The sequence below is a fragment of the Canis lupus genome, chromosome 28 (genome assembly GCF_003254725.2).
Source record: "Canis lupus dingo isolate Sandy chromosome 28, ASM325472v2, whole genome shotgun sequence".
Classification (NCBI taxonomy): domain Eukaryota; kingdom Metazoa; phylum Chordata; class Mammalia; order Carnivora; family Canidae; genus Canis; species Canis lupus.
In genome coordinates, this window is record NC_064270.1 from 7151534 (window position 1) to 7178705 (window position 27172).

The following is a 27172-nucleotide window of genomic DNA, read 5'->3' on the forward strand; positions in this document are numbered from 1 at the left end:
TTTGTTGGTAAAATTCATCCATATTATCGTGTGATGTTATTTGTTCATTCCAACTTCTGTGTAGTAGTTCACTGTATGAATTTTCATGCTACTTTAAGTAATCCATCTGAACATAAAAAGCTGTACTGCAAAGTTTACAAACATTAAAAAATATATCTCTGTTCACGTATTATAACCAGGCACTTATTTTTCAAAAGGCACCATCCATATGTAATTCTAAGATTTCTAGGTGCACAGAAGGAAAGATGGCAGAAAGACCAGGAGGTATCTTCAGGAAACAAATGACTGCAAACTGTCACATATCAGAACTGAGAATACCAATAGCTAAGCTACTTCCTACTTCCTAGCTCTTACACTCAGGAAGATTAAATTTAAGGAATTTTTAAAAAGATTTATTATTTATTTATTTATTTGTAAAAGGACTTCGTTTATTTGTTTATTTATTTATTTGACAGAGAAAGAGAGAGAGAGAGCAAGAGAGCACAAGCAGGAGGAGCAGCAGGAAGAGGGAGAAGCAGGCTCCCCCTGGGACAGGGAGCCCAATGCAAGGCTCAGTCCCGGGACACTGAGATCATGACCCCAGTTAAAGGCAGATGCTTAACTAACTCAGCCACCCAGGTGCTCCTATTTATTTATGAGAGAGGAAGTGGGACAGAGGGAGAGGGAAAAAAAAATCTTTTTAAAAAATTTAAATTATTTTATTTTTTTAAATAAATTAATTTTTTATTGGTGTTCAATTTACCAACATACCGAATAACACCCAGTGCTCATCCCGTCAAGTGTCCCCCTCAGTGCCCGTCACCCATTCACCCCCACCCCCTGCCCTCCTCCCCTTCCACCACCCCTAGTTCATTTCCCAGAGTTAGGAGTCTTTATAATGCATTATTAGTTTCGGAGGTAGAGGTCAGTGATTCATCAGTCTTTAATAACACCCAGTGCTCATTACATCACATGCCCTCCTTAATGTCCATCACCCAGTTACCCCATCCTCCCACCCTCCTCTCCTCCATCGACCCTCAGTTTGTTTCCTATGATTAAGGGTCTCTTAAGGTTTGTCTCCACTATGATTATGTCTTGTTTTATTTTTACCTTCCTTCCCCTATGATCCTCTGTTTTGTTTCTTAAATTCCACATATGAGTAAGATCATATGATAATTGTCTTTCTCTGACTTATTTCACTTAGCATAATACCCTCTAGTTCCATCCATGTCGTTGCAAATGGCAAGATTTCTTTTTCTGATGGCTGAGCAGTATTCCATTGTATATATACACCACACCTTCTTTATCCATTCATCTGTTGATGGACAGCTTGGGTCTTTCCATAGTTTGGCTATTGTGGACATTGCTGCTGATAAACATTGGGGTGCAAGTGCCCCTTCAGATCACTACATTTGGATCTTTGGGGTAAATACCCAGTAGTGCAATCACTGGGTCGTAGGGTAGCTCTATTTTTAACTTTTGGGGGAACTTTCATACTGTTTTCCAGAGTGGCTGCAGCAGTTTGCATTCCCACCAACAATGTAGGAGGGTTCCCCTTTCTCTGCATCTTTGCCAACACATGTCGTTTGCTGGCTGGATAATTTTAGCCATTCTGACCAGTGTGAGGTGGTCTCATTGTGGTTTTGATTTGTATTTCCCTGATGTTGAGTGATGTTGAACATTTTTTCATGTGTCTGTTGGCCACTTGTGTGTCTTCTCTGGAGAAATGTCTGTTCATGTCTTCTGCTCATTTCTTGATTGGAATATTTGTTCTTTGGGTGTTGAGTTTGATACATTCTTTACAGATTGTGGATATTAGCCCTTTATATGATAAGACATTTGCAAATATCTTCTCCCATTCTGTCGGTTGTCTTTTGGTTTTGTCTACCGTTTCCTATACTGTGCAAAAGCTTTTTATCTTGATGAAGTCCCAATATTTCATTTTTGCATTTGTTTCCCTTGCCTTTGGAGATGTGTTTAGCAAGAAGATGCTATGGCAGAGGTCGCAGAGGTTGGTGCCTCTAGGATTTTGGTGGATTCCTGTCTCACATTTAGGTCTTTCACCCATTTAGAGTTTCTTTTTGTGTATGGTGTAAGAAAGGTGTCCAGTTTCATTCTTTTGCATATGGGTGTCCAATTTTCCAAACACCATTTGTTGAAGAGATTGTCATTTTTCCATAAGATATTCTTTCATGATTTGTTGGTTGACCATAGAATTGAGGGTCCATTTCTGGGTTCTCTATTCAGTTTCATTGACCTATGTGTCTGTTTTGTGCCAGTACCATATTGTCTTGGTGAAATATCTCTTTGTAATAGAGCTCTTTGTAATAGAGCTTGAAGTCCAGAATTGTGATGCCACCAACTTTGGTTTTCTTCTTCAATGTTCCTTGGCTATTTGGGGTGTTTTCTGGTTCCATACAAATTTTAGGATTATTTGTTCCAGCTCTGTGAAAAAAAGTCGATGGTATTTTGATAGGGATTACATTGAATGTATAGATTGCTCAAAGTAGCATAGACATTTTAACAATATTTGTTCCTCCAATCCAGAACATGGAATGTTTTTCCATTTCTTTGTGTCTTCCTCAGTTTCTTTCATGAGTGTTCTATAGTTTTCTGAGTACAGATCCTTTTTTTTTTTTAAGATTTTATTTATTTATTCATGTGAGACACGGGGGGAGGGGGCAGAGACACAGGTAGAGGGAGAAGCAGGCTTCATGCAGGGAGCGTGATGTGGGACTCAATTCTGGGACTCCAGGATAACACCCCGGGGCTGCCCCTGAGTACACATCCTTTGCCTCTTTGGTTAGGTTTATTCCTAGGTATCTTATAGTTTTTGGTGAAATTATAAATGGATTGACCCCTTAATTTCTCTTTCTTCTGTCTCATTGTTAGTGTATAGAAATGAAACTGATTTCTGTGTATTGATTTGTATCCTGCCACACTGCAGAATTCCTGTCTGAGTTCTAGCAATTTTGGGGTGGAGTCTTTTGGATTTTCCACGTAGAGTATCATGTCATCTGAGAAGAGAGAGTTTGACCTCTTTGCTGATTTGGATGCCTTTTATTTGGGAGAGTCTTTTTTTTTTTAAGATTTTATTTATTTATTCATGAGAGACACAGAGAAAGGCAGAGACACAAGCAGAGGGAGAAGCAGGCTCCATGCAGGGAGCCCGATGTGGGACTTGATCCCAGGACTCCAGGATCACAGCCTGAGCCAAAGGCAGACGCTCAACCATTGAGCCACCCAGGTGTCCCTGGGAGAGAATCTTAAGCAGACTCTGTGCTGAACATGGAGTCTGACAAATTCCTTAATTTTATGACCCTGAGATCACAACCCGAGCTGAAATCAAGAGTCATCAATCTAACCCACTGTGCCACTCAGGTGCCCCTCAGGTAGATTAAATTTTAAAAATTCTTCTAAAATGTGCCTGTTGCTTTAACTTTTAATGAATAAAAACCTATCTCCTCACATAAAAAAAAATTTCTTCTAAAGACAATTTTCCAAGATTAATTTGTTTAAGTTGTTACACATAGTTGTTTATGATAAGAAAGCTAAATAAGGAGCCAAGTGAGTGAAATAGAACCTCAAATTTATTTTAAGTCTCAACATAAAGTCTCTCTGTTCTTAGAGTATTTTTATGTAGTAATTTTAGGAAATTAGTTTGCATCCTACTCCACTTTTATGTTCCTGTTACTTTGTAGTTTATGATTATGAAAGTACTATGAAAGGTACCCTAGGTTTGCTGTTAAGTTGCAGTGTGACTTTGGATGTGTCACTTACCTTCTCTGAGTCTATTACTTCATCATAAAATGTGGGGCTTGAACTGGGTCATCTTTAATGTTTCATTTAGTGCTAAGATGCTGTGTATTTCTGTTCTTAACTTCCTAAAGAACACATTTATCTCTTGTATTTCAGTGGTTATGCATTTGAGGTGTTGAAGGATGCAAGGAATCTCTCATTGCACGGACCCTCTGGTAAGTTCCAGTGTTGGGCTGCCTCTTCTACTTTCTCTTACTTTTTTTTTTTTTTTTTTTAAAGATTTTATTTATTCATGAGAGACACAGAGAGAAAGGCAGAGACATAGCGGGAAACTGATGGGACATATGGTCCCAGGACCCCAGGATTACCACCTGAGCCAAAGGCGGACGCTCAACCACTGAGCTACCCAGGTGCCCCTCTTCTGCTTGCTCTTAGTTCTAGAGTTGAGTCAAGGCTCAGTCTCTCTAAGAGCCTATCACAAGCTCACCCTAGGGAAGAGTTCTCGGGAAAGCATCCCCCAGACTATCCATCCAAATAATAGAGTATTTAAGTGAACTCAAATGTTGATTGCCATTCTTCTATCAAATTATTAAATTAATTCAACCATTCACTCAACAAACATTTCTGTCATTTCTGCTTTAGCATATCTAGGACAAATTCCTGGAATTGGAACTGCTGGATCAAGTGGTATGCGCATTTTTCATCTAGAGAGATAGACAATTCGGTCGCTATGTTTTATCATAATTCTGATTATACTGAACATGCAATTTTGATTCCTGTGTTTAAAATATATATATATAGGGATCCCTGGGTGGCGCAGCGGTTTGGCGCCTGCCTTTGGCCCAGGGCGCGATCCTGGAGACACGGGATCGAATCCCACGTCGGGCTCTCGGTGCATGGAGCCTGCTTCTCCCTCTGCCTATGTCTCTGCCTCTCTCTCTCTCTCTGTGTGACTACCATAAATAAATAAAAATTAAAATAAATAAATAAATATATATATATATCTTAAGCTTATATATATATGTGTGTGTGTATATATATATATATATATATATATATATATATATTTTTTTTTTTTTTTTTTTTTGTAGTGAGCCTTACACCTAATGTGACACTTGGACTCATGATCCCAAGATCAAGAATTGCATGCTCTATGGACTTATGGACTGAGCCAGCGAGGCACCCCTTGAAATATTTTATTTTATTTATTTTTTAAAAAATATTTTGTTTTTTTATTCATGAGACACACACACAAAAAGAGAGAGAGAGAGAGAGAGAGAGAGAGAGAGAGAGAGAGAAAGAGGCAGAGACACAGGCAAAGGGAGAAGCAGGCTTTATGCAGGGAGCCTGACGCAGGACTCGATCCCAGGTCACCAGGATCACACCCTCGGCTGAAGACGGCGCTAAACCACTGAGCCACCCAGGCTGCCCAAAATATTTTATATAAATAAATATTTTCCTTTATAAATATCATGTCAATGATTACATAATGTATTCTTATGTAATGATGCCATAATTTCTTAATTCTTTTATTATTGGGTTGTATAACATTGTTTTCTTGTTACAAACTTTTTTTTATTTTTTAAAGATTTTATTTATTTATTCATGAGAGACAGAGAGAGGCAGAGACATAGGCAGAGGGGGAAGCAGGCTCCTTGAGGGGAGCCGCATATAGGACCCAATCCGGGGACCCCAGGACCACACCCTGAGCCGAAGACAGACGTTCAACCACTGAGCCAACCAGGTGTTGTTCCTGTTACAAACTTTTCTAAAATGAGCACAGTTTACTTCCATTTCAGTTTTATTCCTTCTAGAGTACATTCATAGAAAATGATTCGAGTCCAAAGGATGGATATTTGATAAATATTGTGAAATTATTTCCTAGGAAAGTTCTATTAGTTTACATCCCTGAAGAACAAGACTCGTTTCACCATACATTCACCAATGTGGAAGATTGTTTATCCACCTAATCTTTCTTAATTGCATAGGAGGAGAATGATATACTTTTATGTGTAGTTTTTAATAAAAATTGAATTATTTTATATGCTATTTCTTTTTCTTCTTTAGTGTTTCATGTCTCAGTCCTTTTTATAGGAATTTGAGTTTTTTATATTGGAGGATATGACTTTTTGTCTTATTTATTACAGAAATATTTCTCAGTTTCTAAAAAAGATGCTTATAATTTGTATGTGAGAAATTTTATGTAGTCATATGTAGCAATATCTTCTTTATGATAATTTCTTTTATTTTTCTTAAGCTTAGAAAATCTTTCCTCATTCAGAGAACAAATGAGCATCTGCCTGCCTTAAAAAAATATCTCCCTAAGACTCTCCCTTCCCAATCCCCCTTCTTTATACATTTAACTCTTAATCTATCTGGAATTTATTTTGCCCCACAGTATGAAGTGAAGGACCAGATAAAAATTTTCCTTAAAGTATCTAACCAAGTATCCCATTTACTCAATAATGGCCCTTTTACTTTATGGCCCTTTTATTATATTAAATGTCTAAAAATGTGTTGGCTTTTGGGTTAATTATAATGCTCTTACAATTTGGTTTCTGTATTTCATACGTCTGTAGCTGAGTTTGAGGACTAAAATTTGCTTTCTGCAGCACATGGATGAGAGAGCCTGCTCATCCTTAGATAAAATCAACTTTCTACTTCTTCCAAGGCATGGGCTAGCTTTTTTAAAAAATTTTTTTTAAAAAGATTTTATTTATTTATTCATGAGAGACACACACAGAGAGAGAGGGGAGACACAGGTAGAGGGAGAAGCAGGCTTCATGCAGGGAGCGTGATGTGGGACTCAATCCAGGGTCTCCAGGATCACGACCTGGGCAGAAGGCGATGCTAAACCGCTGAGCCACCCAGACTGCCCTGGGCTAGCTTTTTAAATAAAGAGCTAGCCTTCACATCAGAGTCTACCATATCTGGGTCTTCCCACTCATAACTTTTGTACCACAGCTGAAGACGCTATCAGAATACAAAGCATGAATTTAAGAAGCACAGAACTTAGGAAGCTTTATATATTTCACTGTCTGAATCATCTGACATGGAGAAGCATGTACCCTGCCTCCCTCCAGTCCATCCATATTTTTTTTTACATTTTTTAATTTAGATTCTATTTGCCAACATATAGTATAACACCCAGTGCTCATCCCATCAAGTGTCCTCCTCATTGCCCGTCACCCAGTTACCCCACCCCCTGCCCACTTCCCCTTCCACTACCTTTTGTTTGTTCCCCAGAGTTAGGAGTCTCTCATGGTTTGTTTCCCTCTCTAATTTTTCCCACTCAGTTCCCCTCCTTTCCGTATAATTCCTTTCACTATTTCTTACATTCCACATATGAGTGAAACAATATGATGATGGTCTTTCTCTTCGATTGACTTATTTCAGTCAGCACAATACCATCCAGTTCCATCCATGTCGAAGCAAATGGTGGGTATTCGTCTCTTCTGATGGCTGAGTAATATTCCATTGTATACATAGACCTCATCTTCTTTATCCATTCATCTTTCAAGGGACACCGAGGCTCCTTCCACAGTTTGGCTATTGTGAACATTGCTGCTAGAAACATCGGGTGCAGGTATCCTGGCATTTCACTTCATCAGTATCTTTGGTGTAAATCCCCAGTAGTGCAATTGCTGGGTCGTAGGGTAGCTCTATTTTTAACTTCTTGAGGAACATCCACACTGTTTTCCAGAGTGACTATACCAGTTTGCATTCCCACCAACAGTGCAAGAGGGTTCCCCTTTCTCGACATACTCCCCAACATTTGTTGTTTCCTGTCTTGTTAATTTTCGCCGATTCACTGGTGTGAGGTGGTATCTCATTGTAGTTTTGATTTGTATTTCCCTGCAGTCCATCCATATTTTAAATTACAATACTTCGGATCCCTGGGTGGCGCAGCGGTTTGGCGCCTGCCTTTGGCCCAGGGCGCGATCCTGGAGACCCGGGATCGAGTCCCACGTCGGGCTCCCGGTGCATGGAGCCTGCTTCTCCCTCTGCCTGTGTCTCTGCGCCTCTCTCTCTCTCTGTGACTATCATAAAAAAAAAAAAAAAAATAAATTACAATACTTCAATGTATGTATTAGGCAAAACCTTAGATTAAAAGAATAGTGAATTTATTGGACGCTTATATTTTTTCTATTTTTTCAAGTCTCTATTAATATTTACAGTAGAAGCAAATATTTTCTGGATATAATTTATACTTATTAATAACATTTTTATTTATTTAGGTGAAATTCATATAAAGTTAACCATTTAAAAGTAAACAACCATTCAATAGCATTTAGTGCAGTCACAATGTTGTGCAACCACCACTTTTATTCTGTTCCAAAACATTTCCGTTGTTCCAAAATAAAACCCTGTACCCATTAAGTAGGCACTTCCCCATTCCCTCTTTCCCCCAGTTCCTGGAAACCACCAAGCTACTTTCTGTCTCTATGGGTTTATCTATTCTAGATATTTCACATAAATGGGTTAATACAAGGTGTGGTCTTTTTTTGTTTAGCTTCTAAAACATTAGCATAATATTTTTGAAGTACATCATTCCTTTTTGTGGCTGAATAATATTCTATTGTATGCATATACACTTTGTTTATTCATTTATCAGTTGATAGATAGTTGGATTGGTTCCGCCTTTTGGCTATTGTGAATAGTGCTATGAACATGTATACAAGTATTTGGTATCTGTTTTCAATTCTTTTTGGTGTGTCCCTAGGAGTGGAATTGCTAGGTCACATGGTAATTCTGTGTTTAACAATTTGAGGAACTGTCGAATTGTTTTCCATAGGAGCTGTATCATTTTACATTCCCACCAACAATGTGCAAGGATTCTAATTTCTCCATCCTCGCCAACACTTGTTATTTTCCTTTTTATTTTTCCCCCCCTTTGGATTATAGGCATCTTTGTTGATGTGAGTGCTATTTCATTGTGGTTTTGATTTGCATTTCTCTAGTGGCTAATGATGTTGAACATTTTTCCCATCTGCTTATTTGCAATTTGTGTATCTTCTTTGGAGAAATGTCTATTCAAGTTTTTTGTCCATTCTTAAATTGGGTTGTTTGCCTTTTTGTTGTTGAGTTGTAAGAGTTCTTTACATTTTCTGGGTAAGCTAATTATATAATTTACTGACCCTTATGAGATATATGATCTGCAGTTATTTTTTTCTATATTGTAGGTTGTCTTTTTTACTTTCTTTTTTTTTTTTTTTAATTTTTATTTATTTATGGTAGTCACACAGAGAGAGAGAGAGAGAGAGGCAGAGACACAGGCAGAGGGAGAAGCAGGCTCCATGCACCGGGAGCCTGACGTGGGACTCGATCCCGGGTCTCCAGGATCGCGCCCTGGGCCAAAGGCAGGCGCCAAACCGCTGCGCCACCCAGGGTTCCCTTTTTTACTTTCTTGATAATGTCCTTGAACATACAAAAATTTTAAATTTTGTTGAAGCCCAACCTATATATTTTTTCTCTTCTTGTTCATGCTTTTGGTGTCATATCTAAGCATGTACTGCCAAGTCCATGTTCATAAAGATTTAACCCTATGTTTTCTTCTAAGAGTTTTATGATTTTAGCTCTTATATCTGGGTCATTGATACACTTGAGTTAATTTTTGTATATGGGATGAGGTAGGGGTCCAACCTCATTATTTGCAGGCAGGTATCCTGTTGTCTCAGCACCATTTGTTGAAGAGACTATTCAATCCCCATCTATTAGTACCCCCGTTGAAGAGCACTTGGCCATAAATGTATGGGTTCATTTCTGGACTCTTAGTTCTATTCCATTGTTCTAGATAGCTGTCCTTATGCTAATACTGCACTATTTTGCTTACAGTAGCTTTGTGGTAAGTTTTGAAATCACAACATGTGAGTCTTTCAACTTTGTTCTTTTTCAAGGTTGTTTTGGCTGAGGGTTTATTATCTTGCAGATACTCCTACTATCTTACAGATACTTCTACACATTATGTTATTCATGTGACAACTCTAATATACATATTAATATCCACATTTTACAGGTTAAGTGATTTGGCCAAAGTTACAAATCTGGTAGTATTTCTAAGATTAAGATTATCTAACCCTAGAGCCCACTTTCTTAAAAATGATATACCTGTCTCTGTCAAAGAGGAGGGGCCGCTGGAGCTTAATCACACTGTTTTCTTTTAGGTAAAAGGTTAGAAATCTCTCCTAGTAAATATTTCTCAATGGGTAGCCCACAGTCAGACTGATCTGGTAATAGATATACTGAAACCCATTTTTTCCTTTCACATTTAGTACTTAATTTTTCTAAGGTTTGTTACTATTCAGACAGTTTTGCATCCTCCTCTACCTTCCTCTTTTTGTGATCTTATTTCTTCAGATGGATGTTTTGAGGTTATTTTCTATTTTGAGAAAATTACACAAATCTGATTTATTAGCACAACAGCTCAAAAGTGGTTCCTGTTGAAGTCTTCCACATTGTCAACACTGAGCTCCCCTTAGCCTCCTTCACTGGACAGGAAACTATGAGTGTGGGTAATGCTTGATGTTTTCAACTAAATTGTTGTTGAAAGAAATTTCAGTGACTTTAGGTGTATCAAACCAAATGCAAATGAAGATTTTGCCATCATAAGTGTGTATGGCTTTAAAAGCAAATACACAAACATATAATATTGGCAAGGAGCTTCTACATCTTTGATGTAGATTTATTTATATATTTATTTAATTTACGTTCAGTAAAATTCACTTTTTGCTGTATAAACTTCTGTGGGTTTGATAAATGCACACTCGGGTTAAAAAATAGCTTTGCCACTCAAGAAATTCCCTCCTCATGCTGCCCCCCGGTAGTCAGCCCCTCTTTAACCCCCAATCCCTGATAACTAATCTTTTCTCTGTCTCTACAGTTTTGCATTTTCTAGAATGTCATATAGATAGAATCATATAGTGTATTGCCCTTTGAGTATGGCTTTTTTCACTTAGCATAATACATTTGATATTTATCCATGTTCTTATGTTTAGCAATAGTTAGTTCTTTTTATTGCTGAGTATTATTCCATAGTATGCACATGCCATACTTTGTTTACCTGTTCACCATTTGAAGGACATTTGGATTGTTTCCAGTTTTTGGTGATTACAAATATAGCTGCTATAAACAGCTTGTATAAACATTTTTGTGTGAATGTAAGTTTTTGTTTCTCTTGGGTAGATATCTAGGAGTGGGATTTCTGAGTTAGGATAAATGCATGTTTAATTTAATGAGAAACTGCCAAACTTTTTTTTTTTTTTCCAGTTTCTTAGAGCTCTATAGTAACAAATTAATACAAACTTGATGGCTTAAAACAACAGCACTCTTGAAACTAGAGGGTATTATGCTACATGAAATAAGTCAGTCAGAGAAAGATAAAAATCATATGGTTTCACTCATATGTGGAATTTATTTATTTTTTAAAGCTTTTATTCATTTATTCATGAGAGACACAAAGAGAAAGGCAGAGCCATAGGCAGAGGGAGAAGCAGGCTGCCTGCAGGGAGCCCAATGCGGGACTCGATCCTAGGAGCCTAGGATCACACCCTGAGCCAAAGGCAGACGCTCAACCACTGAGCCACCTAGGTGCCCCCATATATGGAATTTAAGGAACAAAACACATGAACATAGGGAAATGGAAGGAAAAATAAAATAAATTGAAAACAGAGAGGGAGACAAACCACAAGAGACTCTTAACTATAGGAAACTAGCTGAGGGTTGGGGCACCAAACCTTGGTGGCTCAGTCGGTTAAGTGTCTGTCTTTGGCTCAAGTCATGATTCTCTGGGATTGAGCCCCACATTGGGCTCTTTGCTCAGAGGAGAGTCTGCTTCTCCTTCTCCCCTTGCCCCTCCCCTGCTTGTCATGTGGGTGCATGTGCGCACACATGCGCTCTCTCTCTCTCAAATAAATAAAATCTTAAAAAAAAAAAAAGGAAACCAACTGAGAGTTGCTGGAGGGGAAATGGGTGGGAGATGGGGTAAATAGGTGATGGGCATTAAGGAGGGCACTTGATGGAATGAGCACTGGGTGTTGTATGCAACTGATGAATCACTAAATTCTACCTCTGAAACTAATAATATACTATATGTTACTTGAATTTAAATTTAAAACACACACACACATACAAAAACAAAACAAAACAAAACAAAACACCAAAACCCAGCACTCCATTCCCTCACAGTTGTGGGGGTTAGAAGTCTGGAGTCGAGGTGTGAGCAGGTTAAACTCCCTTCAAAGGCTCTAGGAGAGAATCTTTCTTGACTCTTCCTACTTTTGGTGGCTCCTGGCAGTACATAGCATTTCTTGGCTTGCAACTGTATTACTTCGATTTGTGTCTCAGTCTTCACCTGGTCTTCTCTCATGGGTCTTCTTGTGTCCTTTCCTCATCTTTTGTGGGCACCAGTCATTGGATTTAGAGCTCACCCTAATGAAGTATGACCTCATCTTAACTAATTATTATCTGCAAAGACCCTAGTTCCAAATAAGATCATATTCTAATGTTCACAGTGGATATGAATTTTGAGGGAGGGCACATACTCTATCTACCACAATGGCCCTACCATATTGCATTCCCATCAGCAGTATGTGAGAGTTCTAGTTGCTCCTAATTCTTATCAGTACTTCTTATCATCAAGTTTTGGGGGTTTTTCCTAAGCCATTCTAATAGGTGTGTGATGGTGTCTGATTTCTCACTGAACTGTCTTGGAGAACATGAATTTATCTCTGAACTGATTACTTTAACCTGCATATGGAATATGCTTGTTGGCCAGGCCTTGGTCATATCCCCACCTCTAAAGGTAGGTGTGGGAGGAGTCAGCTCCACCTGAAACATGTGAATTGAGAGTAGGTAAGTGGATTCCTAGAAGAAAAATAAGCAGATGTTAACAGAAAAAAGAGGAACCAAAAATTGTCAGGTAAAAACAACTAATTTTTACTATGATTGGGAAAGTGCTCTTTGTAACTTGCTATGGACTGAATTGTGTCCCCTCCCCAAATTTGTATTTTGAAGCCCTAACCCCTAATGGTATTTTGAGCTGGGGTGGTTGGGAAATAATTAGGTTTAGATGAGGTCATGAGAGTGGGGCCCTCATAATGGTATTACTAACCCTGTAAGGAGAGACATCAAAGATCTAGTTATCTCTCTGCCCTCTCAGCCATGTGAAGACATGTTGAGATGGTGGCCATCTGTAAATCAGGATCATAGCTCTCACCAGAACCCAGCCCTGCTGCCCTCCGCATCTCAGATTTTTGGCTTCCAGAATTGTGAGAAAATACTTTTTTGTTGTTTTGGCCACCCTGGCTATAGTATTTTGTTATGGCAGTCCTAGCAGACTAATTCTCAACTGCTTTTTATCAGTTTCTAACAACTGCTGTAATCAAAGCAAAAACTGCCCTTTGCTGATTGCTTCCCATGTGCCTTGGACTGTGCTGTGTTATACATGACTCCAGTTTTCCTAGCAATTCTCTGGGAAAGACTTATTACTCTTGTTCTTATTTTACATAAGAAAACTAAGGTTCAATGACTTTGCTAATGCGTCGAAGGTCACATGGCTCTTAGGTGGTGGATCCTGGATCCAAGCCAGGCCTCTCTGACTTCAGTGTCCATCCTAACAACCACTATGATATCCTGTTATCTCTCCCCAGCTAAATTAAACTCTGCTTTGAAATGGTGAGGGATCTTCTCCCCGACAGAGTTTCCTGTCTCTCACCCAGCAGTAGCAGACCTCGATTTGGTGTCAGAGCTGAATCTTGGGCACAAATGTGTCTCTTGCCCCTGGGCCAGGGGCAGACAGCTACCACCTTGTCCTCATACAGAGCTCAGAGGATGAATGGGCTTCATCAGATACTCCTGCTTTGCCTTCAAACCTGAGCAGATGCTGCAGGACTGTACTGCCAAGAGAGATCTTTTTGGTCTATTGCCTGCTTCTAGTCTTTCATATGAATATCAAGTGGAGGCCAATGGAATAGAGAGGGCAAACAGCTAGAGATGCCTCTTGTGTCTAGAGTGCTTAGGGATTTTAAGCTGTCATGCTAGCTTACACTCAGCCTTTAAGAATTTTTCTTCTTACCCAGTTCTATAGTAATTACCTATTCTTCTCATTCTTTGCTATAAGAGAAATAGTTGGTGTGTTTTGTGTCCCCGCTCAGGAGGGTTTATCATCTTTTAGAATTCAGTTCCCTGTTTGCTTTGCAGCTTAGTTCTCTAATAAGCTCAACAAAGTGAAAGTTTTGTAGATTTTCTATATTTTTCTTGTTGCTAGTGTGGGAGCAGTGTTCCCTTGAGGTTCTCTACATCCTAGGTGGAAGTAGAAAAATAATTTCCAAAGCAATTGTTAGAAAAATACCAGCTCCACAGAGTGTGAGATATGGGGAAGAAAAGACTCTGGGGTCAAATAAACTTGGGAAGTTTGGCATATCTTATTATTTTCTTTTGGATATTTACATGGAGTATTAACATCTTAAAGGCTCTGAGAAGGCTTGCAGAATAGAGAAATAAATTTAACTTTATTTATTTTTTTTGATTTTTTAAGATTTTATTTATTTTTCATGAGAGACAGAGAGAGAGAGAGAGAGAGAGAGAGGCAGAGACACAGGCAGAGGGAGAAGCAGGCTCCCCACAAGGGACCCAATGTGGGACTTGATACTGGACCCTGGGCTCAGGCCCTGGGCCAAAGGCAGATGCTCAACCGTTGAGCTACCCAGGTGTCCCAATAAATTTAACTTTAACAATGTATCTTAAAAATTTGTATAGCAGCACCTGGCTGCCTCAGTCAGTGGAGCTTCTGACTCTTGATCTTGAGGTCATAATTTCGAGCCCAATGTTGGGTGTAGAAATTACTTTAAAAAAATTTGGTCATAGAACCCCTCTTGTGTAGCACCCATTATTTCCCTTAGAATTACTGTTCTATGGAGTCTGTCTGGAAAATAGAGGCCTACATATTGATGCTTTATTCTCTGCAAAACTGGAAATCCCTCAAAATAGTATCAGAATCCCTATGGGTATTCCGAGAAGCAAGCCATCCTGCAGATTGGTTAGGGGTGCTGAGTGGTACTGAGGCACTCAGCAATGGCCCTAGTCAGTAGTTGGTGGCTCATCTTGTAGGCTATGATGTCAGAGAGAACACCTGAATGAATGAGACATAAGATTAAACACAAGGTCAAAATAAAGTGTCTGTAGATCATTCCACTGGCTCTCAGCTCTGACCCACCCTATCACTTTCTCCAAAATCAGTCATAAATCTCTTCCTGGACACTATGTTTATACAACTTGCTCTTATAGCTAGTGGTCACTATCCATGAGGCACACCCCAAATATGAAGCTGCTGTTGTATAGTAAGGCTGGATGTGAACCTATTCTATGGACCCTCATGTAAGTTTGAAATGAGTCTTCAGCCTCAATATAAAAGTTTTAGCTTTTGGGCCCTGGTCTGACCTGTAGATGTGAGAGTCGCCTGTGGTCCATGCCCTTCACCTCCTAGCTACATTATCATTCTTTGAAGTAGCCTGGACATCTGTTGTTTCCATCTCCTTGTAGCCCTTTTGTTTCTCATCTTGGGACTCCACCTCTCTCCCTTTGAAGAACTAACCCTCCTCCACTCGGTATTCAGGTGGGTCTGCCAACTGGTAATTGCTTGGTAAGGGCCAGATCTGGGGTTTGAACCCAAGGAGTCTGACCCCAAAACCTACTTCCATAAAAATTACACTAGCCTGCTTCCCAGTTCTAAATTGTGTCATTTTTCATTTATATAACATTTACTTTTTATTACTTTGTGTAGTGAAATATCTTCTATTACAAGGCTTCTCCCCAGCCATTTGGATAACCACATATAAGACATAACTGAATCAAGACTTAATATTATTAAAAAAAAAAGTTCTCAAAAAATGAAAAAGGTGGTTCTCATCTCAAAATGGGGGAAATTTTCATTTTCTTGTTTTGGTGGTGGCATAAATTAGGTTCTTTTTGAAAAATAATTATTTTTAGTCTAAAGTCCTTTTTAATCCTTAGCTACTTCAGCTGAACTGTGGCCATGAATGATGATTAAGGAAGCTAACAGCTTTTTTCAGAAGGATACTATCCTAATTACCCTGGAAATATCAACTATAAATCAAGAAGGCTATCATGACTTAATTGTTCATTACACAAAAATTATATGATCCCTATTTCTTTCATGTCCTCTCTCTCTCTGTCTAAAAAGGTATTTAACTAAGCAATCAGGAATATTAACTATTCACAGTCTAGGCAAGTGTAGGCAAATAACCCCTGCAATAACACATTGGCAGCCGCAGAAATGGCTGGCTGTGAATAAGCACACAGCACTTAGTCTGGTCCTTCTTATGTGTTTGCTGATACATTTGCAATTTCATGCACAGTTTTAAATGTTAGGCATTAATCTGAAATGGGCACTGAAGCATCAATAAAGTCTACATTTTGCCCCTTTTAATGAAAATGCTAGATATAGATGTAATGCAAAACTAAACATTTGGCTTACTACAGTCTACTCCAGTAAATTAGCCAATGTTTGTCATCTTTTAAAAAAACTGGGAGTTTAATGCCTCATTTCACACGGTTTTGTTAGGGACAGATAGAAAGCTGATAAACAATCCATTTGTTCTATTACAGTAGCTCCTAGCCACACCACTGAAGTTAAGCCTCAGTGCTCATTTCCTTTACAAACTCTGTTGTGAGTTGAAGTGGTCTGCTTTTGAATATTTGTCTGAAGCAGTCTTGACAAGAGTGCTTTTTCAGAGGAACACAGACTGCGCTTTGTTGGACAGTGGCCCTAGAGTCATGGGTTCTGAAATGACTCAGTGAACCCAAAAGAGAACAGCACATCGGAGGGCCCTCCTGTGTGCTGTTCTAGATTTTCATATGCATTATGCCCACAACAATCACCACAGCCCTGAAAGGTCCATGTGATACCTCCACTTGGCCTGATGAGGAACCCAGGGCTCAGAGATGAAGCTGCACAGGTAGTAAGTGATGACATCTAGATTTGAGCTCACTCACTATGCCACAATGCCTGCCAGATAGGACCTGCACCCCCCACCCCATCTCTACCAGTAGCATTTGTCATTCACAGAGGTTACAGAGGAGGTTACCTCCTCCAGGAAGTCATTGCTGCAATCTTGCTTGTTGACTATCCTTTTTATGCATTTTTATCACACTTTCTCAGTGCCTCCAGTGTAGCCCTTAGGAATAGTCTGACTTTTATTATATTAATTGATTACTTGTTTGACTCCAAGAGGAAAGGCTATCTCTTAAATCACCTTTATAAACACTATAGGAAGGAACAAGACAGGGATGTCCACTCTCACCACTGCTATTCAACATAGTACTGGAAGTCCTAGCCTCAGCAATTAGACAACAAAAAGACATTAAAGGCATTCAAATTGGCAAAGAAGAAGTCAAACTCTCCCTCTTTGCCGATGACATGATACTCTACATAGAAAACCCAAACGCCTCCACCCCAAGATTGCTAAAACTCATACAGCAATTTGGCAGCGTGGCAGGATACAAAATCAATGCCCAGAAGTCAGTGGCATTTCTATACACTAACAACGAGACTGAAGAAAGAGAAATGAAGGAGTCAATACTGTTTACAATTGCACCCAAAAGCATAAGATACCTAGGAATAAACCTAACCAAAGAGGTAAAGGATCTATACCCTAAAAACTATAGAACACTTCTGAAAGAAATTGAGGAAGACACAAAGAGATGGAAAAATATTCCATGCTCATGGATTGGAAGAATTAATATTGTGAAAATGTCAATGTTACCCAGGGCAATTTACATGTTTAATGCAATCCCTATCAAAATACCATGGACTTTCTTCAGAGAGTTAGAACAAATTATTTTAAGATTTGTGTGGAATCAGAAAAGACCCCGAATAGCCAGGGGAATTTTAAAAAAGAAAGCCATATCTGGGGGCATCACAATGCCAGATTTCAGGTTGTACTACAAAGCTGTGGTCATCAAGACAGTGTGGTACTGGCACAAAAACAGACACATAGATCAATGGAACAGAATAGAGAACCCAGAAGTGGACCCTGAACTTTATGGTCAACTAATATTCGATAAAGGAGGAAAGACTATCCACTGGAAGAAAGACAGTCTCTTCAATAAATGGTGCTGGGAAAATTGCACATCCACATGCAGAAGAATGAAACTAGACCACTCTCTTTCACCATACACAAAGATAAACTTCAAATGGATGAAAGATCTAAATGTGAGACAAGATTCCATCAAAATCCTAGAGGAGAACACAGGCAGCACCCTTTTTGAACTCCGCCACAGTAACTTCTTGCAAGATACATCCACGAAGGCAAAAGAAACAAAAGCAAAAATGAACTATTGGGACTTCATCAAGATAAGAAGCTTTTGCACAGCAAAGGATACAGTCAACAAAACTCAAAGACAACCTACAGAATGGGAGAAGATATTTGCAAACAACATATCCGATAAAGGGCTAGTTTCCAAGATCTATAAAGAACTTATTAAACTCAACACCAAAGAAACAAACAATCCAATCATGAAATGGGCAAAAGACATGAACAGAAATCTCACAGAGGAAGACATAGACATGGCCAACACGCACATGAGAAAATGCTCTGCATCACTTGCCATCAGGGAAATACAAATCAAAACCACAATGAGATACCACCTCACACCAGTGAGAATGGGAAAAATTAAGCAGGCAGGAAACCACAAATGTTGGAGAGGATGCGGAGAAAAGGGAACCCTCTTGCATTGTTGGTGGGAATGTGAAATGGTGCAGCCACTCTGGAAAACTGTGTGGAGGTTCCTCAAAGAGTTAAAAATAGACCTGCCCTACGACCCAGCAATTGCACTGCTGGGGATTTACCCCAAAGATTCAGATGCAATGAAACGCCAGGACACCTGCACCCCGATGTTTATAGCAGCAATGTCCACAATAGCCAAACTGTGGAAGGAGCCTCGGTGTCCATCGAAAGATGAATGGATAAAGAAGATGTGGTTTATGTATACAATGGAATATTACTCAGCTATTAGAAATGACAAATACCCACCATTTGCTTCAACGTGGATGGAACTGGAGGGTATTATGCTGAGTGAAATAAGTCAATCAGAGAAGGACAAACATTATATGTTCTCATTCATTTGGGGAATATAAATAATAGTGAAAGGGAATAGAAGGGAAGGGAGAAGAAATGGGTAGGAAATATCAGAAAGGGAGACAGAACATAAAGACTCCTAACTCTGGGAAATGAACTAGGGGTGGTGGAAGGGGAGGAGGGCGGGGGGTGGGGGTGAATGGGTGACGGGCACTGAGGGGGGCACTTGACGGGATGAGCACTGGGTGTTATTCTGTATATTGGCAAATTGAACACCAATAAAAAATAAATTTATTATAATAATATATATATATATAAACACTATAGGACCTTTCCTACCAAAGGTACTTACAAAGTGTTCATTGAAATTTTTGTAAGGTAGATAGATGGTTCTCAATATCTGAAACCCTATTTCCAGAATTATGAGAGACACGACAGCAAAGGAAGCAGGTTGGAGGAAGTCTGCCCAGATTTGAATCTGGGCAGCTGTAGGACCTTAGGCAAGTTATAGAGCTTCTCTGAGTTTCAGATTCCTTACTGTATAAAGTAGGGATAATAATAGTACCTACATCAAAAGGTTGTTGCAAAAGCTCAATAAGATAAGGCATGTATGATGCTTGGAACTGTGCCTGGTACATAGAAAATGTTCAATGAATATTGGCTATCATTTTCCTGAAAACTAGAGATTTTACAGCATAGGCAAGAAAGTATGTGGCACTTGACTTGTCTATAATTATAATTTTAAAACTTTTTTTTAAAAAAGGAGGATTGGATTGAGTAATGGTGATAAAGTGGAAGAATCATTTAATGATGGCCAATCAGATACGACTGTGGAGAGAGAAATGATTAAGAAGGCCCAGGCTTTGGCAAGCCCTGGATTCATCATGGGCTTAGCCTGAGCACTGTGTTCTTCACTTCCAGTCCTACAAGTGGATGTGTCAAGAACTGTAGGCAACATGTGTAATGATTCCTGAGAATGATTTTCCAAATAATTCTGTACCCACTGACACAGGTGTTGTACTTCCTGTACTTACCTAATCATTGTGTCCCAGAAAGACAGACAGATGTTCACACAGTACAGAAAGCTAATTTGGTAAAGCCGAAGGCCATTCAGTTCCGGAGAGCTAACTAACTAACCTAATTGCCTATTTAACACTGATTCAGGGTAAGTCTCAACACCTCTGAGCCTGAATCTTCTTGTGGATAAATATGGGTCAAAATACGGACCCGTGTTTCCCCCTCTGGGCTTCACTTTCCCTTCCATCAAATGACCAGGAAGACTCTCAGACCTGCCTCTGGCTAACCTTCCATGGCTCTGCCTTCCCTGGGATGCTGTGAAGTCAGTTCAATTATATTGACCAACCTATTGAGGAATTTCCGACCTTAGGCTCTATGGGACACCACTTGACCAGAATCATTGATGGCCACACATGGAAGAATGTCTCTATTCCAGCAGGAGGACAGCTGCCTGACAGGGGTCTGGGTGACTCCTCAGAAAGAAAAGGGTAGGGCAGCTGGCAATGGCTGTGTCTTACCCTGGCTTCCAGCCACCTGGCCTCTGCTTGTGTGTAATGCTCTTCCTCTGGGCAGCAGGCAAGTGGCAAGCAAGCCTAGAAGTCTGAATTTTCGTACAGGACACTAGCCCCAGCACAGCACCCTCACTCTCATGGAACTGCATTAGCAGCCCACATGGAAGACAAGAGAAGGGCAGGAGCTCTCAAAGCTTAGACTCTTTGGCTCCAGTTGTCCAGAAAAGTCAACAGCCTTAAACAGGGGCTCCCAGGCCCAGTGTGCACCAGCAGCACACTGGAGGACGTTGTTTTAAGACAGATTCATGGGTTATAGACTAGAACACTCTGCTTCAGTAGGTGAACATGGCCCTGAGCATCTTATTGTAACCAATTCCCCAGGGCCTTTTTGTGCACAGCTGGGCTTAGGGATCCTATTGGTTCAGGTCACGAGGAGATAGAGGAGACTAGAGGAGTCTATTTGGCAAAAGACTTTGCCAGCTAGACTCCTATCAGCTCCACCTATGCCCCAGTGGGGTTTGCAGTATGTGGAAAGCCAGGGCTTTCTAGCTGTGTCCATGTGTGAGTCTTAACATCTCAAAGTCTTGGTTATTTCATCTCTCAAGTGGGGATCCTGGTGATGACCCCTGCTTATTCATGTGGAGCTTATTTTATTTTTTCTTAAGATTTTATTTATTTATTCATGAGAGACACACAGAGAGAGGCAGAGACACAGGCAGAGGGAGAAGCAGACTCCACGTCGGTGGCCTGATATGGGACTTGATCCCGGGACTCCAGGATCACATCGAGCCGAAGGCAGGTGCTAAACCACTGAGCCACCCAGGCATCCCTCATGTGGAGTTTAAATAGACAGTGCCCACAGAGCTCTTGGCAGAGGGCTCAGCACAGAGTGAGCATTAAGTAAATACTAGTTATTGTCATTATTATTGTTGTCATTGTCATGACTTCTAAAGAAGCACAATGGCTCTCTGACAGCATGTCAGGAGCCAGCCCTATTCTAAGGATATTCTAAGGAGTCTTCCTGAGAGGAGGCCAGTAAATCCTAATCTGACTTAAAAAAAAAAAAGGAAATAAGAAAAGGAAAGAGAGAGTAGCTAGCTTTGGGGCAGAGCCTGGGGATTTGGAAGAGCAGAGCGAGGTGCAGGCAGAGAACTGGAAAACTGTGGGCTGCCCGTGGAGTGGGGAGCGCTGGGGGCAAGGGGTAGCTTGGCTCTGTGCAGACATCAGACTCCTGGTGAGTCACTGGACCACTCCCAGCCTTCTTTCCCCCCACTCATTTGTAGAGTGGGATTGCCTGGAATGATAACTAAGGTCTCCTTCGCTATACTTCCAACACTTTTTACAAAGATGGTTCAAGTCCATTAGTCCATGAGGCTAAAAAATATTCACATTTATTCAATCTGGGTGATGAAAAAAGAAATGCCTGTTAGGATATTTCTTTAATTTCCTATACTTTTGAAAATATTTAACGATAACAAACTCAGCTATCGTTTACAAATGCCAGCTGATTGGTTCATGTTAATCCCAGCTGGTATGACCCTGGTCGACATAGGGAAGCAGGCAAAATGGCCTGCAGTGGCCCTTCAGCTGTGTGACCGCACCCATTCTTCCCTCAGAGATCCACACTCCCTCTCAAGTTCTTTAGCCCTCCTCAGCCTCCCTTCGGCAAGGACTTGACTCATTGTTCCAGAGTTCCTGGTCTCATCTTGGGACTGGTTTGATTTGAGGTACGAACAGCTGATGGTGGCTTAATTTCAATTCCTACTTCTACTTATACACCAGATGTCATGTGTGTCAGACCTGCAGCTATGAGTGGGGAGGCTGGTGAGGAGTTTTGTTGGAGGATGAAGGTCGCATGCTACCCCTCCAACTCCACCATGTGCAAGCTGCTCCCTTGTTGCAGGGAAAAGATCAGTTTTGTCTCCGTGTTACAGTGTTCCTGCACAGAGCAATCAGAATGATACCAAAACAGCTACTCACCTCAGGCACCTGGGTGCATGCCTGCCTGTGTGTGTTTTGCTGTCAATTAGTTGCTTGTATGTAAACAAAATAGCCGCTTTATTGAAAGATTTTTCCCTTCTTAACTAGTCATTATTGCATTGTACACTCTTAGACAAAGAGAACTTTAGCTAAATTGCTTTGCAGGATATTACCCAAACAAATACAAATTCAAAGTGGGACTTTCTTTTGTTTCTTTGCTTCCCTGTGAATATCTAATCTGATACTCAATCTTTCTCTTCTTCCTTCACTCCTCCTGGTGAGTCCTTTGATTTTCTTAGTCTTTTTTTTTTTTTTTTCTTAGTCTTAATTCTACACTAAGCATAAAATATATCTTGTATATCTGCAGTGTTACCTAAACTCAATCATTCCCTGACCAGTCTCCTACTTTCTGCCATATTCATGTATCACCCTTCCTATCACTTAGCCAGTTGTCTTTACATCAAGTCATTTATAAAATAGAATCATCATCAGAGATAAGTTTATTTTTTTCAATTTTTAGCTTTTATTTATTTATATTTTATTTCAATTCAATTTATTAACATATAGTGTATTATTAGTTTCAGAGGTAGAATTTAATGATGCATCAGTTGCATGTAATACCCAGTTACATTAAGGAGTGCCCTCCTTAATGCCCATCCCTCAGTTACCCCATCCCCCCAACACAGAGAACTTTAAATTATTTCTTTAAGTTGGAAATCACTATTACTTGACCTAAATGAGAGGTAACTATAAAAATAAATATAATAGAAAACAAAACAATGTCCCTAAATTTTAGCTGACTTCCCTATTAAGCATCTCAGTCTAAGACCTGTTTTTTTTTTTTTTTTTTTTTAAGATTTATTTATTTATTTGAGAGAGAGATTGGGAGAGAGCGAGCAGGTGGGAGGGGCAGAGGGAGAGAGACAGAGTCCCGAGTGGACTCCGTGCTAAGCGCAGAGCCAAAAGTGGACTCAATCTCACGATCCTAATACCATGACCTGAGACAAAACCAAGAGTCAGGGGATCCCTGGGTGGCTCAGCGGTTTAACGCCTGCCTTCAGCTGGGAAGGTGTCCTGGGATCGAGTCCCATATCAGGCTCCCTGCGTGGAGCCTGCTTCTCCCTCTGCCTGTGTCTCTGCCTTTCTCTCTCTCTCTCTCTCTCTCTCTCTGTGTCTCTCATGAATAAATAAATAAAATCTTAAAAAAAAAAAAATCCACACAACCAGTCCTGAGCTGAAAAGCTAACATCTTTCTCTTTATGTGACTTATTGTTATTTAATGCCTAAAGCAATTCCTTATCTTGTGAGTAGTTATATTCCACACTTTGGAGCTCTGGACCCTTACAGATAGTCTTCTAATCCAGTCTACCTGATTCTATCCTGGCTTTACTTCGAATGCCCAAGGCATCCCCACACTTGTTAGCTTTGGGTGTCTTACACCCAAATAATGTCACAAACCATGGCTTTCCCATCTATACTTTCTCTAAATATTACTTTCCTACCACCCTTTCTCCATATTTCAATCCTTGCAACTGTAGTCCCAATGACCCTGCGTCGCCCAAGCTCTTGAACATTCTGCTATCTCCACCCATATCTGAGCAGGACCCTCTACTAATATTCATCTGTATCTCAGTCTTTCCTTTCTGCACTTCTGTTTTCCTGCGTTCTCACACCCTTCCCTTCAAACATTTATTCAGTGCCAAAATATACCCAGAGATGATTGTGAACATCCCTGAATGATTAATTTTGCCCAGGGAGCAGTCTCTTAACCCCTGCCTCCAAATACTTTCAAGGAAAGCTGACAGTGCAGTCTTTCAGAGCCTCCATTTCCTCATCTGCAAATCAAGGAAGTATAATACTGGCTGCAAGGATTAAATGATCCAGTGAAGAGAGTGCCTTGCACAATGGCCATAATAAGAGCTCAATGAGCAGTAGCAATTGTCGTTAGCCATTAAGACATTAGGTCTGACTCCAGTGCCAGCTCCTTTCAAACACTCAGCTCTTAAGCCACCCCCTTAGCCCTTGCTGCCTGCATTCAGTGGCTCTTGCCAATGCCAATACATGATTGTTTCACTTAAATTCCTGGTCAGTGATGGTTGATTGTCTGGAATGCCATTTGTGTTTGCATGGTATGTCTCTGATCTGAATTAGCCACCAGGGTCAAGTAGTTTGGAAGAAGAGTGTGATTGGAGAGCATGTTCTAGTGGTCCCACCTGAGAGGCACATGGCTTTCTGAAGGGACCTTTGTTTTTTCTCGCTTAGTTGATAGGAGTAGAAGGGACAGCTTCTGAGAAGGGATATGGCCTTTAGCCCTGAAGGGGCTTTGGAGTGGCCAGGTTCTCCAGAGTATTGGGTAATACATTCATTGTAAGTTCAGTTTCTTTGTGTGAGCTTTTCTTTGCCTTACTAGACTAAGGCAAAGACACTAGATTCCTGGAAGCCAGATTCAGCCTCTTATAAAAGGACACCAAGCAGAGAGTCATACAGTAAAGGGAGGTAAACATTCTTTTAAACTAATTTATCAATTTTACACAGCATAGTGGTGTTGGGTTACTGGAGTCAACAGCCAGCAGTCACATTCCTTAGTTGTTGGATTGGTGAAATGCATTAACAAACCCAGTAAAACTCTTTCTGATTAATCATGTTGATAAGTTTTTTTTTTTTTTTTTTGTAGTGTGTTACAAGCCCTTCTAATAATTTAATCTGCTTGGACAGCAGCCCATACTGGTGAAGTGTCTTGACTTATCTAAAGAGGTATTGCTGAGAAGGCTACCAGACCTGGAATTTTATTGGGATGTCATGTAATCATTAACATTTGTGGATATTGCTTCCCTGCATTTTGATTTCTTTCTTAAAATGAAGGAAATGTTTGTAGAGTGAGGGAAGAAAGTAAGGAAAGATGAGCCCCAGAAACAGTGCAAGGAAAGGAAGATGCTGCTATTAGCTGAAACTGAAAACACTGTCTTATTGTCAGGGATGAAAATATTTGAAAACACTAATAATAAATAACTTCAATGAACACTCATCTTTTAAAGGCAAAGGAAGATAAGTATGCATTTATCTCTCAAAAAATAAGTAGAAATCTTTTTTTTTTAAGATTTTTATTTATTTATTCATGAGAGACACACACAGAGAAAGAGAGAGGCAGAGACACAGGCAGAGGGAGAAGCAGGCTCCATGCAAGGAGCCCGACACGGGACTCAATCCCCAGGATCACACCCTGGGCTGCAGGCAACACTAAACTGCTGTGCCACCGGGGCTGCCCAATAAGTAGAAATCTTGATTCAGGTTTTTCAGCTTTGGCACTATGATGTTGTGAATAGGATAATTGTTTATTGTGGGGAGCTATCCATGTATTATAGGATGTTTAGCCTCTACCCTAGTAGAGCCTGTTGCTGTCCTCTGATCCCTCTGTGACAACCAAAAAGATCTTCAGACATTGCCCGGTGTCCCATGGGGTACAAAATTGCCCTCAGTTGAGAAACACTGTTCTAGATGTATAGTTCTGAAATCTCAAATAACCTGTTATGACTCTCTGCTGATCCCATTCCATCATATTTTTTAAGACAAAAATTAAACATTTAGTTCTTCCAGTGGCCCCTTTCTCACCTGGACTTCTCTTTTCCTGATCTCTCTACATAGAGACCTTCAGTCTACATGTCTACACTGTTTTCTCCTGCTCCTCCTTCTACACACTACACTGTACTAAACAATTGATCAGTAACAGCTTGCTAAAGGGAACTCTTTCTCCCTTAAGTTTGTGACACCTCAGAGGCAGTCTAGACAAAATTCCTCAAATTATTCAGAGATAAAATGAATATTCTTTAATTTAAAATAAATGTCTAGCGGATCCCTGGTTGGCTCAGCAGTTTGGCACCTGCCTTTGGCCCAGGGCATGATCCTAGAGACCTGGGATCGAATCCCACATTGGGCTTCCTGCATGGAGCCTACTTCTCCCTCTGCCTGTGTCTCTGCCTAAATAAATAAATAAATAAATAAATAAATAAATAAATAAATAAAATCTTTACAAAAATAAATGTCTAAATAAAAGCAACTTAAATGAGACAAGAGGCAGCAAGAAGTAGCCCAATTACTGGAATTTAAAATAGCTCATGTCTATAGGCAGAGGACCTGAATAGACATTTTGCCAAAGAAGACATACAGATGGCCAACATGAAAAGATGCTCAACATCACTCATCATCAGGGAAATGCAAATCAAAACCACAATGAGATTTCACCTCACACCTGTCAGAAGGGCTAGTATCAAAAAAGACAAAAACTCATAAGTGTTGGCAAGGGTGTGGAGTAAAGGGAACCCTTGTGTACTACCGGTAGGAAGATAAATTGGTGCAAACACTGTGGAAAACAGTATGGAGTTTCCTCAGAAAAAATAAAAATAGAACTAATATATGATCCAGTAATTCCACTACTGAGTACTCAAAGAAAACAAAAGCACCAATTTGAAAAGATACAAGCACCCTTGTGTTTATGCAGCGTGATTTACAATAGCCAAGACAGGGAAGCAACCCAAGTGTCCATCCATGGATGAATGGATAAAGATGTGGTATATATACAATGGAATATTACTCAGCCATAAAAAAATGAGATTTTGCTGTTTGTGACAACATGAATGGACCTAGAGGGTAATAAGTGAATAAGTGAAATAAAGCAGAGAAAGACACATATCATATGATTTCATTTATATGTGAAATCTGAAAAACAAAACAAATGAACAAATAAAAAACCAAACAGACTCTTAGAGAACAGCAGAGGGGAGGTGGTGGGGGGGATGGGTGAAATAGGTACAGGGTAGTAAGAGGTACAACCTT

The 27172-nt window shown here is 40.0% G+C and overlaps 1 long non-coding RNA gene across 2 annotated transcripts in view; it reads left to right on the forward strand.

The window, feature by feature from the left end:
- LOC112672067 (uncharacterized) overlaps positions 1-27172 on the forward strand; it is a 64926-nt gene that overhangs the window by 7116 nt on the left and 30638 nt on the right. For both annotated transcript variants that reach the window (XR_004810319.2, XR_004810320.2), the window contains exon 2: positions 3895-3953. This is a non-coding gene — a long non-coding RNA (uncharacterized LOC112672067). The remainder of the gene's footprint in view (positions 1-3894; positions 3954-27172) is intronic.